Consider the following 12,814-nt stretch of genomic DNA (forward strand, 5'->3'; position numbering starts at 1 on the left):
CGATTTGATCCACGATTCGTTTCGATTCAATTCAATTTGAATCTGGGAAATTTTGCCTCAGACAGTCAGAAATATTATAATTCAGATCAGTACATTAACATATTTTTGTATCTATAAAAAGGAAGCTGATACTCGCAAGACTTTATCAAAGGTGTGAGCATCACAGCAGATGCCTTTGTGTCAAAATAGCTGAAGATAAAACACAGAAAAACATAAAGGTGGTTTTCCTGGGATTTTATAAAAATATTCTGCAGTACATCAAAAACGAAAGAAAACCATTAATCAACATATGAACATTACCTCTGACGTTACAGCTGTTTTATTAGAGACACAGCTGAGCGTTTTGCATTTTGCATAATTTAAAAAAGTTGAAATTTGTTCAGAAGCCTGTTGAACAGCAGAAATTAGGTTTTCTTTTCAGAAGTAAGAAAAAGGAAAAAAAAAACAGCGGCCGACAGCGCAGTAAACAACCATAGACTTGTGCGTAACAAGCAAGTGAATAATGCAGAAAACAGATTTTTAGACGGGAAACTGTTCTTGAAGTATACAGAGAGAGAGAGAGCTGTGCATGAAGTGTGATTTTATCACGGTGGAAGCAAAACAGTAAAAGTCAGAGGGAATTCATGACGGTGTTTATGTGAAGCATAGTTTGGATCTTCTTTTGCTGCTGGTTCAGTCAGTATTGTTTGGAGAGAGATCAAACTAACAGCTCTAGAATCAGCGTAAAAAGGGCGTAAACACAAAGCGTGGACCTGCCGAAACATCAGAGTCAGCGAGCTGTCGGCTTTCAGCCCCGACCGTGTCCGTGCCGTCGGGTGAGAAAGGCGAAATTATTACAAATAAATTATTACAAAATATTAATAAAAACTATATAAATGGAGGCAACTTTGCCTGTGGTAGAATGTAAACCATGTATGAAAAAAATCTTTATTGCAGATACTAATTTTACTAATTTAATAATAATAATAATAATTTTGTGTTGTAAGATTTATGACTTTCATGCATTCATAGTGGTACTTAAGAGAGCTTGACATTTTTATCAGGTGGTACACACTGTAAAAAGTTTGAGAAACACTGATAAGTGTATGTGTGCTTTTGGAAAACATTTAAAGCTGCTGTACAGAATCTTTGAAACAAGCTTAAAACATTTTTAGAATATAAACAGAGCATCTGCTTCTCTTTACAGCTCCTCACTCCACCAGGGCACGTTTGGCACTTTCTGATAGTGTGCAAATGTGATGTATGTACTGCACCAGTCATACAGACAACTGGACGGTCCAAAAGTTGGCCTACCTATTACTGACTGAGGTTTTAGTAGAGTTGTGGCTGAACCACATAAAAATATATCATTAATTGTAATCTCCCCAATTATAATGTTATGTTGGAATGTTGTTAAAGAGGGTCAAAAATGTTTCAAACCAGTTTGTTTAGCAGATTCTGTACAGCAGCTTTAATATAGGGAGAACACAGCTTCCAGATTATATGAGTTTTTTTCTCTTTGTCAGTTTAACAGTTTGTGTTGTGCCTGTCACTGTTCCCTGTCTGTTTTCTTACCTGGTTCTTCCTGACCTTGCCTTTTCTCCTCACGTTCCCCTCTTTCCTCTCTCCCTCTTCGGACTGACAATCATACACAAATAGATTGTATTCAATTAGATGAAAAATTACATTAATATGAAAAAAATTCTATTAAGATCACTAACAAAAAGTCCTCTCTCAGTCTACTTTCAACCAAAAGGCAAATAACCAAATCACATGAACATCTAATACAAGATATAAACATTGAAACACTGATCCAACATTATTCTTGATTGATGGATCATTTGATTTTACACTTTTACCTGAATGTGGCTCCTTTTTTTGAAAAAATTTCAAAAAGTGTTGAAAAACACGTTTTCAACACTGCATGTTACCTGGGTGTAATGCTTTTCAGCTAAAAAGAAACTTGGCCTGACTCCTACCTAATTATATAAAGAGTAACTGAAGGTTAAATGCAGCTAATATGTCCTGTTTTAAACCAGGCACTTACACCTCCGCTTCGTTGCTCTCAGCCACCATCGCTCTGGCAGCAAGAGCGCTAGAGCCAGAGCAGGGGAGAGGCGAGCTGGAACAAACCATTTTGGGAGGGGGGGTTATCTATACTTTTGTTGTTAAAATGTTACGTCTCAAACAAGTACAGTACTGTATGCTTTTTATATTTTTAGTAGTGTGTCACACAAACAGGAAATATTGTCAAAAAAAAAGTAAGAAATCTTTGGGGGTGCTTTGATTCATTTTGGGGGTGCTGAGGCACCCCCCAAAATGGGCTAAAATCGCCCCTGATCTGCACAGACAGCATGCTAGTACAGAGCTAGCCACCAGATGTGATGTTAAAGCTCAGTGAAATGCCAACAGCAGCCCAGCAGCCAGAGCCTATACTTGAACAACAAAGGCAGTCAGGCCTGCAGCCTCTGTTTCTACACCTCGTGTTTCTACAGTAGAATCGCTGTCTTTGAGCTGGATTTCATCTTTAATTTGTGTTGTTTGCTTTGTATACATAAACGCCAAAGAGAAAAAAAACCCATTGTGTGTGTCTGCATTAATATATAAATTTGTGTAGCTGTGTGGGACTGTAAGTATTGTAAAGTATTGTAATGAGTAGTATAATGGATTACTTTATCAGGCAAATAATTAAGTAATGTATTGCATTACTTTTAAGAAAAGTAACACGTAATGTATAATACATTACTTTTTCTGAGTAATCAGGTCAAAACTGTGAAAAACCTTCAAAACCACTACCTTGATCATTGAACCTCTTCATGATAAACAAACCATACATACACCTTAGAGTTCTTTCCCATTGTTGTCTTTATTCTGTTTGTGAACCTGACCTTTATTCCATTTGGAGGTACAATAACAACCATAGTGTTGAAACACAAGTGGCTGAGAGCCTTATAAATGAGAGTCTTATCAGTCTGCCCTGGCTTGCAAATGTCTGTCAAAATGCACATTTCAAAAAGAGTTAAAATGGGAAAGTAGTGCCTCTGGGCGCAGGATGCTCTCTCACTGAGGGACAAGATGTGACTTGCCTGCTATTAATAGCACTTTGGGAGATAATTCCTGACTTGTTATCTCTGCAGCCGTACTCAAGAAGCCTTGCCAAAGGCAGACTCTTCTAAGGCTCTGAGTTGTATAACCATGCTATCTTTTATTGTCTCTCGCTCTCTCAGTCTAAATTCAATGCATACTTCTTCACTCTCTGTCTGCTTTAGCTTGAAGCTACTGGGCCACAACTCAGGGCCAAAAGGGCAACATGACTCAAGCCCTAACAATGATGATTAGCTGCAAACAATGACCTTTGTTCTGTTGTAATTATCTTATTATTGTCTCAGAAATAAGGTCTATTTATGTAACTGCATATACAATCTACATGAATGCTAAAAAATGAAAAGCTAAATGTTCTCAAAGAGTGTTTCTTCTGGATTTTAAGGTGCAAAACATTCCAACACCTGTAGTTCACATAGATTTTTTTCAGTTTAACTGGTGATTCTGAGTTTAAAAGGCTGCACATAAATATTTATATATAAAAATATATTACATTCATTCATGTGTACTCATATACCCAGTTTTGCGCAGTTTCTTTGAAATAAGTCAATTTTATAGTGATTGTTACTATGAATGGTCTCTATAAGCGACAAACCACAAGGTGCAAATTGTACTCCATGTCAGGGAGCATTAACTTAGAGGGTACTGCTCAAGTGACAAACTACTGTAACACTTGAGGTACATTTTAAGAGATTTTTTTTTTGAGAGTGTACCTTGACATGTTACCATCTGTGGCAGTAGTACAATGTTAAATGTATTCAACACTAAACAGAAAGTATTGTTAAAAGTAACAGTTAGTGTCTCAGGTTTTTCATTAAAACAGTGTCCAGCAAATGTATGCATGAAATATAAAGGCATTCAATCTTACATGTTTCTCCATTGTTTACCTAAAAGCCAAAGTCAAACTTACAGTCTGACACTGGTCAGTGACTCACAGCTGTTATTGGATACGTTTCTCTTCAAATCATCCGTGACCATCAAAAACAATCAGCTCCCTGTCTTTGTCAGTCTTCAAGTGTGACTTGAACTCCAATCTCCTGATAGAATGACGTGTATTTTTATTTTAATGTAGACTTTGTTGCTCTTTGTTTATCTGTAGCTGGAGTCATTTTGGTATCTATTTTGTCCGAGTAGCTTAAACCATTAAACCATTAAACTGTTTTTTGAAATTTCTGCCTGAATCCTGTCCAGCTAATTTTATTCCACAACTGCAGGTTCAAAATTAAAATGTCCTTAACTCCATGAATAAGAGACACTGGAGACAATTCATGAGATACAGTCTCTGTTGCCAGGCTACGTATCTGGAAATTCTCCAGGAAAAGGGTGCAAATCTTTATTTTTACATAATAAAAACTGTGAGTTAGAGAGAAGTAATACAGATGCACTGATGTCATTCTCAGCTATAACTCTTTCAATACTTCCAGAGTGTTACATGAACCATTGTAATTATGTAACTTGATTAAAATGCTAATACTAATCACAGTATTAGCAGGTGGCCACACTCTTACTCTTAAGAATATACAATAAAATTTGTTGAGTATATAGATGTATAACATAAGGTCCTGTGCAAAAGTCTTATGCAACCCTCATTACCTCCATGAAGGAGGTTAAGTTTTTGTTTGTGTGTGTTTGTACGCCAGGGCTGGACTGGGACAAAAAAATTGGCCCAGGCATTTTGACTAGAGACCGGCCCATGATTTATAGGTTGATGATTAATGATTTATAGGTTGAAAATGGGCAAAAAGTCAAAAAGTCTTATAATTTAGAAACTATAACTCTCACAACTGTGATGTCTATTGTCAGCAAAGTACTGTATAAGGATCTCTGACTTCTCCTTCAAGCTCAATAGATTTATCTGAAGGTTAGTGACAATAATGGTATAGAGACTATACTTTTTGACTGTAGTTGATTCATTTCCTTAGAACTTCGTTATGTACATAACAGGTTTGAAAGAAACAGTAACCTTGGAAATACATCATAATTTGAGTACATGTAGGATGTTCCCGAAGTTTTTGAAAACAAAACTTTTACTTACTGCTTATTTAGTACTTATTATGAAACATTAAAGAAATGTTATTAAACAATGAAATGAGTACTACAATGTAATATATCCACATAAATAAAGAAATTATTATACCCAAACGATGTCAAGTATTTTAAAATAGGTTAGAACAGCACAAATAACAAACGCCTGCACTTGCTTTTACTGTAGTAGAAACTTCTTCAAATTTCTTAGAAAGAACAAAGAAGACAAAACAAATATTATTCCATTAAAAATGAATAAACACTTGTCTCTTGGTCTCTTTTTTTTGTTTCTATACAATTTGCTTCCAAGGAGCCAGACCTTCTTGTAACTTTTAAAGTGGTCTTGAGAAAAAGTTTTTCTTCTGGCAGATTTTCACTCGTTTTCTGTCCAGTCCTTGTTCATGGCTATTTTCAAAGGGATGTTTTTTGTTTGTTAAGTCATTTAACATTGACTTATGAATCATTCAAGCATTAAAGAGAAGAGGGAGAAACCAGTATTTTATCTGCACATGACAGACAACTTGGCAAAGAAACCATTTTAAATGGTATCTTTGGGCACTTTATTATGGACAGGCTGTCAAATAAAACCTATCAAATCTTCCAATTTCTTTGGTTGAATTTACTGAAGGAGCCAGCTATAAAACACCAGGGAGGTTCTGTAATGGCTTGGGACTGCATTTCGCCCAATGATGGTCAGGATGTTGTCAAAATTGATGGAATTATGAAAACCACTGCCAGATTTTGATCCACCAACAACACTATCAGTCATGGAGTGGCTTCCCCAAAGCCCAGAACTCAACATTACTGCAGGTTTTAGATGTGTCCTTGATCGGCACAGTTTATTTAAATGGTTAAATGACCTCCTCAACTTGTCTTGAAGTTCTCCAGAGGCCTGGTCATGAACTAATCATTTGATTCAGGTGTGTAGACCCAGGGGGAGATCTTAAACCTGTAGGACACCGGCCCTCGAGTCCTGGGGTTGGCCAAGCCTGACTTAAAGAAATGACGAAAAAGCTTGCTGATGAAGCTTCCGGTTGCTCTGAAGAATAAAGGAAATCATAGCAATTACTGACTTTCAAGCTCAGTGGAATTGTACAAACCATTTTATCTTATATTCTCTGGAGTTTTCCAATTTCCCATCGCACAGTATAAAGAAATCAGGGGTCTCTGAAGAATTTTGCATGGTACTGTACAGTAAATGGCAATAAACACACCGTGTGTCAATTTTGTCCTGAATATTTTCTGTGTAAAACGACTCGGTGTCTTCCTGCCCTCTGCTACCAATTGCTGACGGTAACTAAAAATAATCATAAAAATGCAACAATGCTGATGCTGTAGTCTGGATTGGTGCTGCAAGATCAGCTCTCTGGCAGAAAAGCATGCTTTCAGTTAATGTTTTACTGATAAGTTCCATGTTAGACATGCTAATCAGCAACTTGTTCTAATTGCAATGACAGAAACACAATTCTGTCACAACTGTGTAAAGTGATTGCTGGTGTCACTTAGTCACATACAAATAAAGACAGAGTCAATGCAGCAAAATTAACAAAACACTGTGAGTTAGATTAGTTGAATAAAACACGTCATTGTCTCCACTTGCCTTCAGAACCAGCCTCCACTTTCTCCCCCTTTCGTAAACCAACTGTGTGTGTAACTGTGTGTGTAACTGTTTGTGTGTGAATAAGGTTTCTCTGAAGTTGTGAGGACATATGAGAGGTATGCACTACCAGTTCCAGCTGGATCTGGCTGACACACCTGCTCCACCTCAGTAATCACTCACCTGGAGTACTTAAAGAGAAGTTCATTTATTTTTCCTTTGTCGGGTTTCTACAGTAGTACAAGCAGCAGCATGTTGGGCTCACTGTTTTTGAGCTTACCTTTGGGTGTCCTTGTGTTCTGTATCCCTCCTGTACATCAGCCAAACTTGTCCTTGGAACTCCACTCACCTGAAAACCTGCATCTGTATCCTGGATCTCCAGAAATCAGCTCCTAGGAAAATCTACCTAGCACTGTTGTCTGTGTCATCGTTTCACCCCTTTAACCCCTATTTTTTTGTGGCAATAAGCTATAATGCATACAGTACATAAACAAAACAGTCATTTACATGTAACAAAAGATTAGCTACTCATTTCTATATATGATTTGGCCTCCTGCAGATGTTTTTTGAAGATGAACCTCTTGTCCTGGAACACTCTGTATTATAATAACTAGCTTGTAGAATTGCTGAGCTCTATTTCTGTTGCATCAAACTTGGATGCTTCGAAGATATATCAGGTTAAATGACATCATTGTCACTGTCGCTGTGTTTTATTTGTTCTTTAAAGTTTGTAATGTAAAATGTACTAACATTTACTTCCAGTATAGCTTAATGATGCCGCAGTAGTGGACCAGGGGAGTGGTTGTTACCAACAAAGATCTATCCAGTATAAATCAGAATCATATTCACGACCAAGTTACTGTATTATGTTTAAGTCACATACAACCATGTGATTTAACGTAATTTAAGAAAAGGCTTCAAGTAAAATCAACCAAGCCAAACTAAAACTGACTTCATGGTTTAAACAAATTATGCGGTTTTCTTGGTTTGAACTTTGTTGGAAACATATGAGAGAATGCAAGCAGAAGCTATGTTAACAGCTAGCACACAGTGAGGGTGACATAGTGTAAGGATAGACCGGACTCACTGCAGAGACTGGTCATACGGATTCTTCAGCCTCTTTTAATTCAGTCAAGATCCTCAGTCATGACCCCGAGGCAGGAGAGAGGGTTCATATCACAGACAGTTTATTCTGTAATTTGACAGACTCAAATTACTGTTGTTATGTATGTAATAACTGTTGTTATTACATGATAATCTTGTCCTTTGTATAATGTACAACCGATGATGCCAGAAGTTCCCTAGTCTGTGATACTGTCATCATTTTCTTACAGTATGTCTTAGCTGTAACTCTCTAAGCTCTTATCTTATTCAGGGTTAGGTAAATATGGAGTCCACTGTGTTGATGCATGTCTGTTGTAGCCTGTCACATGCAAACACACACAACCTCACATGCCAGCACAGCACAGAAAGGTTTACAGTAAACAGTGAGTGATCATCAAGGTGCTTCACCCAGCTATACTCTGTACTGAGTATTACTTCATGCTGTATGTATATCTGAGTTCTGATGTCTGTTTAGTTTCTGTGAAGTTTTGTATACCCTGTAGAGCACGGTACTGTTCTAGTGGTCATTTTGATTTCTTGGTTTTTATTAAATTTCAGTTTCTATTTTCAGCTCCTTCTTTCTGGTGTGTCTAATTCCCTCAGTGTTTGTGTGGCTTCATCTCCCTCTGTCTCATCTTTCTGCTTATTCCTCTGTTACTGATGTCTAGGATGAGTCTTCTTGTTTCTCTGCATTGGCCTTTTTGTTGCTTTCTGCAAAATTTAAGGCTAATTTTCTTTTTGTGAATGTTCTCACCTATTTTATTCATGTTCACTTGTGTGCTGCTCCCCTCTGTTTCTTGAATTTTTTTTTAAAAAGTGTTCAGAGAGTGAATATATTTATATATAGCTCAAAAAAAGTTGAAATAAGTTGAAATAATTTTGCCTCCAGTCTTTGGAGCCTTACCTCTATACTCTACTCTACAATAAGGGTAAACATGAACTGATACTATTTGCCCAGCATCAGCTGGGCAAGGTTCCAGCCCCTATAACCAACATGACGCTGGTGTAGAACCTGTTTCATCGAGAACCAGCCACAATTCCACATATTTGAGAGGCGATAATAAGTAGAATTACTAGCACAAGCAGCTAAATTCCATGAGGAGCAAGTCACGATGGACAGAATCTGTGAATTCTGTAGTACTGCCTGCTGCTGCATAAAAGTCCAGTAAAAGATAAATGAGAACTATTCTGATCTGTCTGTTGTGCAAAGCTAAGCAGGTAGGATCCAAGGGTAGAAATATTTATAAATATGTATAAAATATATTTGACTTTTCTCAAGGTTTTGTATTTTGCAAAAAGTCCAAGTCTAAAAAGTGGGAAAACAGTGATATTAGATTTGTTTTACTATAAACAAATTCCACAAGAAGATCTTTACATTTCCCTTGTATACATGCATTTAAATGTGAGCGTGTGCGAGCTGAGAGATAGACAGTACAAAAATATTATTCACTCATAAAACTCACATGGAAAAACAAAACTTTCAAGAGATTACTAACTAAAGGAATCAAACAAACCCATGTGCCCAGATATTTAATGATATCACTAAATTTTTTAAAAATGTAAACGTCAATATTCAGTGAGAACAAACCTGTGCTGACTACGATAACAATGATAGCAACAGCAGTTTAGACCTTTTTCAGTCGTTTTGCAGGCATATCTCTAGATATTACTTGCTTCAGGAAAATCAATCAGCAGCTAACATTAGACAGTACTGTATCACATCCCCTGTTTGCCAGTAAAGGTCAGCCGAGTGAAATTACGTTAGACTACAATGTTAACCATGCTCAAAATGAATTTGCTGGATTGTAAAAACGGAATTAGCTGTTGCTGGTTGTTGCTAAAGCAAATTGTCGATTTCAGAACAATATCCTGCTGAAAGAAATATTCATTCTGTATGTGACGCGGTGATTTTCTCCGACTCCTGTGAGGCCGGTGCAAAGCTGTGAGAAAAGAGCGAGTCCATTTATTTGTTAAGGCAATTGATTTCTCCAAAGAACAAGAATAGATATGAGTGGTGACACACACTGAGAAATCACTCAGGCTCTCTATGAGGGCATTCATGTTGTCTGCCCTTTGCTTTGGTGAAAAATCCCAAATGGGTATTTAAGCTTCACGTGGGAATTCGGTTTCTTTCTTTATTTCTAACATAACTAGACTGCCTGGAGAAAAATGAAGACGCACGACAAACAAATCTGTGCTATGCTTTTTTAATGCAGAGAAATAAGTCTGATTAGTCTGATCCATACTCTCCTTTTTGTTCACTCTCAGTTTGTTTCAGCAGGCATGCGGTGATGTAAGTTAACTTCAGATAAAATATTGTAAACAAATATGTACACATGGTAATATAGCTGTCTAAAACCATTCTTTCAATAAATGTAAAGTTACTGTAAACATGCACTCTTTCATCACTGAGCTCTCTCTGCACCCAGGCTCCACTCGCTCCGATTAAAGGATAACGATATGCTGTTGTGACATCTCCACAGTATTGTACTATTTACCAGTTAGGCTAAATGGCTTTATATTTGAATGAAATGATGAACCTGAACTCCACCCAGCGTCCTGAATGATGCTGATCACGTTTGGGTGGGGTTTGGCTGGACATCTTGTGTGTTTTTATGGGGCCTGGGTGCGAGAGGGAAGACTCGGCATGCTTTTAAAGGGAACCAGAGTACAAAGGCATGAATGCCTGACCCTACGGCGGAGCTCAGTTTGCACCATCAGAGCGTCTCTGCAGTCATATCTGTGGGACAGTTTTCCACAAACTCACATCTTGTTTAGTTGTAATACATACACATTTAGACTCTCTGAGAGGTGTACATTACTTGTTTGGGATTACATTTTTAGTCATTTTCTTGAGATTTAGATCAGTATTTTAAACAGAATGATCTCATTTAAGGTCCACATGTCACCTTTATATGCTGGATTTTTGTGGTCGATCCCTATTTTTCAAAAAAAAAAAGAAAAGAAAAGAAAAGAAAAGCACGAAGTAATTGGAATAATTTACACATTCATAAATTTGGTATTAGTCAACACTCAAATGTCTCCAAGAGTATTTGAGCCACTGCCCTTACAATTTCAGTTGACGGTTGCCCACTTTTCTGTCTATTTGCTATGTTATCAGTAACCAGCATGGACACTGCTTTCTAGGCTAAATTTGGTCCGACAGTCAAAGACTTTGAAACAATGTATCTTTAAATTTGGGTGAAAAGTGAAAAGACTTTTGAAGACTACATAAAAATCCTTGTTGGCTGCAACTAGGTCCAGGTTAAAGACCAAAGGTTACTGTGCTTTCCAGATTGTTTATTTTAATTTGGTGTATACCTGTTTCTGTATTGTGAAGCACTTTGTGAAGCACTATATAAATAAACCTTATTTATTTCTTACTAAAAAAAAAGGAAATTCAATTCAATTTTAGTTCACTTCAGTTTTGTTTATATAGCACCATTTCCCATTAAGAGTCATCTGAGTAAGTGAAGTCCCTAGAATATCAGAGAGAGAACCACAACAATCAGCTTATCGAATAAGAGCAAGCGCCTGGTGACAAGTAGACACAGGCTCAGGGAGAGGCTGGTATCTGCCTCACCTGGTTGGGTGGAGAGAGCAAAGGGAAGAGGGGAAAATGAGTATAGAGAGAGCACTAAAAGCAAACAGGATAAAACACAAACCTCAGAGGGTACACAGAAAGCTAATGACATGCCATGGTTGCATATAAACACACAGAGAAGGAAAAGATGGAGAGAAGGAGATGGGAAGTCACCAAGCAGGCTAAGCGTCAAAGGTCTGCATTAAAGACCCAAAGCCATGTGTGATTTCTTTCTCCAATACAATATTCATTTGAGATTTGATTTGATTGTGAAATGATTTTAATCCCACAGGTACACAGACTCTTATTATTCATGAGTCGCAACTTTTTAAATGTAAAATGTTTTTGCCGTTTATAGATGTCTACACGAGAATTATGTTATTGTTGAATTTTGTGTTGCACGGTGAGCTTCTTTCTACCAGCTTTCACACAATCAAAAGTTATTGTTTCCATTGCTAGTCTGACAGCGTGAAAGTTGTGGGTTTGAAGATAATTCGTTTATTTTTTGACCACATTTATTAGCAAGGAGGCTTTTTATATGCTGTTTTCACCTTTCAACCAAATCTCAACATTGTTTAGACTTCTAGCAAAGACTTCTTTTCAGTGTCTTGTTAATGAGTAACTTGCTGGATGATTCTGATTTGGGAATTGCTTATTGACTGGATTCCCATAGAAGTTTTGGTTTCCCATCTAGGGGCCCTTTCTAGGCTGAAAAGAAGTATCTACTCTGTTGTATTTATTTCTGACAACCCTAAAAACTGTTGGCTGTGGCTCAATATGGTTGCTCAGCAGAATTGCTCACAGACCCTGGCTGACAAACCCAGACAGAGCAGCTATCCCTACATTGCTGTTTTGGCACACTGGCAAGTCAAGTCAAAGCTGGTGCAAAATGATTCACTCACTTTTAAGTTGTGTCGATCCTTGACCACAATGGAAACAGACTGGCTGAAAGTACCATTGGTTGGCTGTTCAGGTAAGCATTTGCACCACTTGCTTATTGCTCTGAGCTTCTGCAGCTGATATGTAGCTGCTAGCATGACTACAGACATGTTTGTAGCATAGGCTGTGTATAAAAGATGCTCATGTCAGCCATTAGTTACTAAAGTGAGCTTTTTAATCTTGTGGTTTTGAATCAGGAAGTGAAGGCAAAGGGTGGATCTGAACGAGCAGCCGAGCTGCAATCCAATTTGTTATTCACATGTTCTTTTTTACTCTAATGAGAAACAAATTACAAAATGAACATCATGGTGTATTTAAAAAGACTTTTGTCTGTCAACTGTGACCATAACGTCATCAGGAAAAGGTTATCTCTTGTCACAAATCACGGGGACTGAGGGCAGTTTTCTCATAGACTTCTTCCAGAAGTCTTTTTAAGCCAGAGGAGTCGCCCCCTGCTGGACACCATACCAAATTCAGGTTTAAGG

This window comes from Diplotaxodon limnothrissa, linkage group LG16 (assembly GCF_057381915.1).
Source record: "Diplotaxodon limnothrissa isolate DT_005_m linkage group LG16, D_limnothrissa_male_GT1.1, whole genome shotgun sequence".
NCBI classification, from domain to species: Eukaryota; Metazoa; Chordata; class Actinopteri; order Cichliformes; family Cichlidae; genus Diplotaxodon; species Diplotaxodon limnothrissa.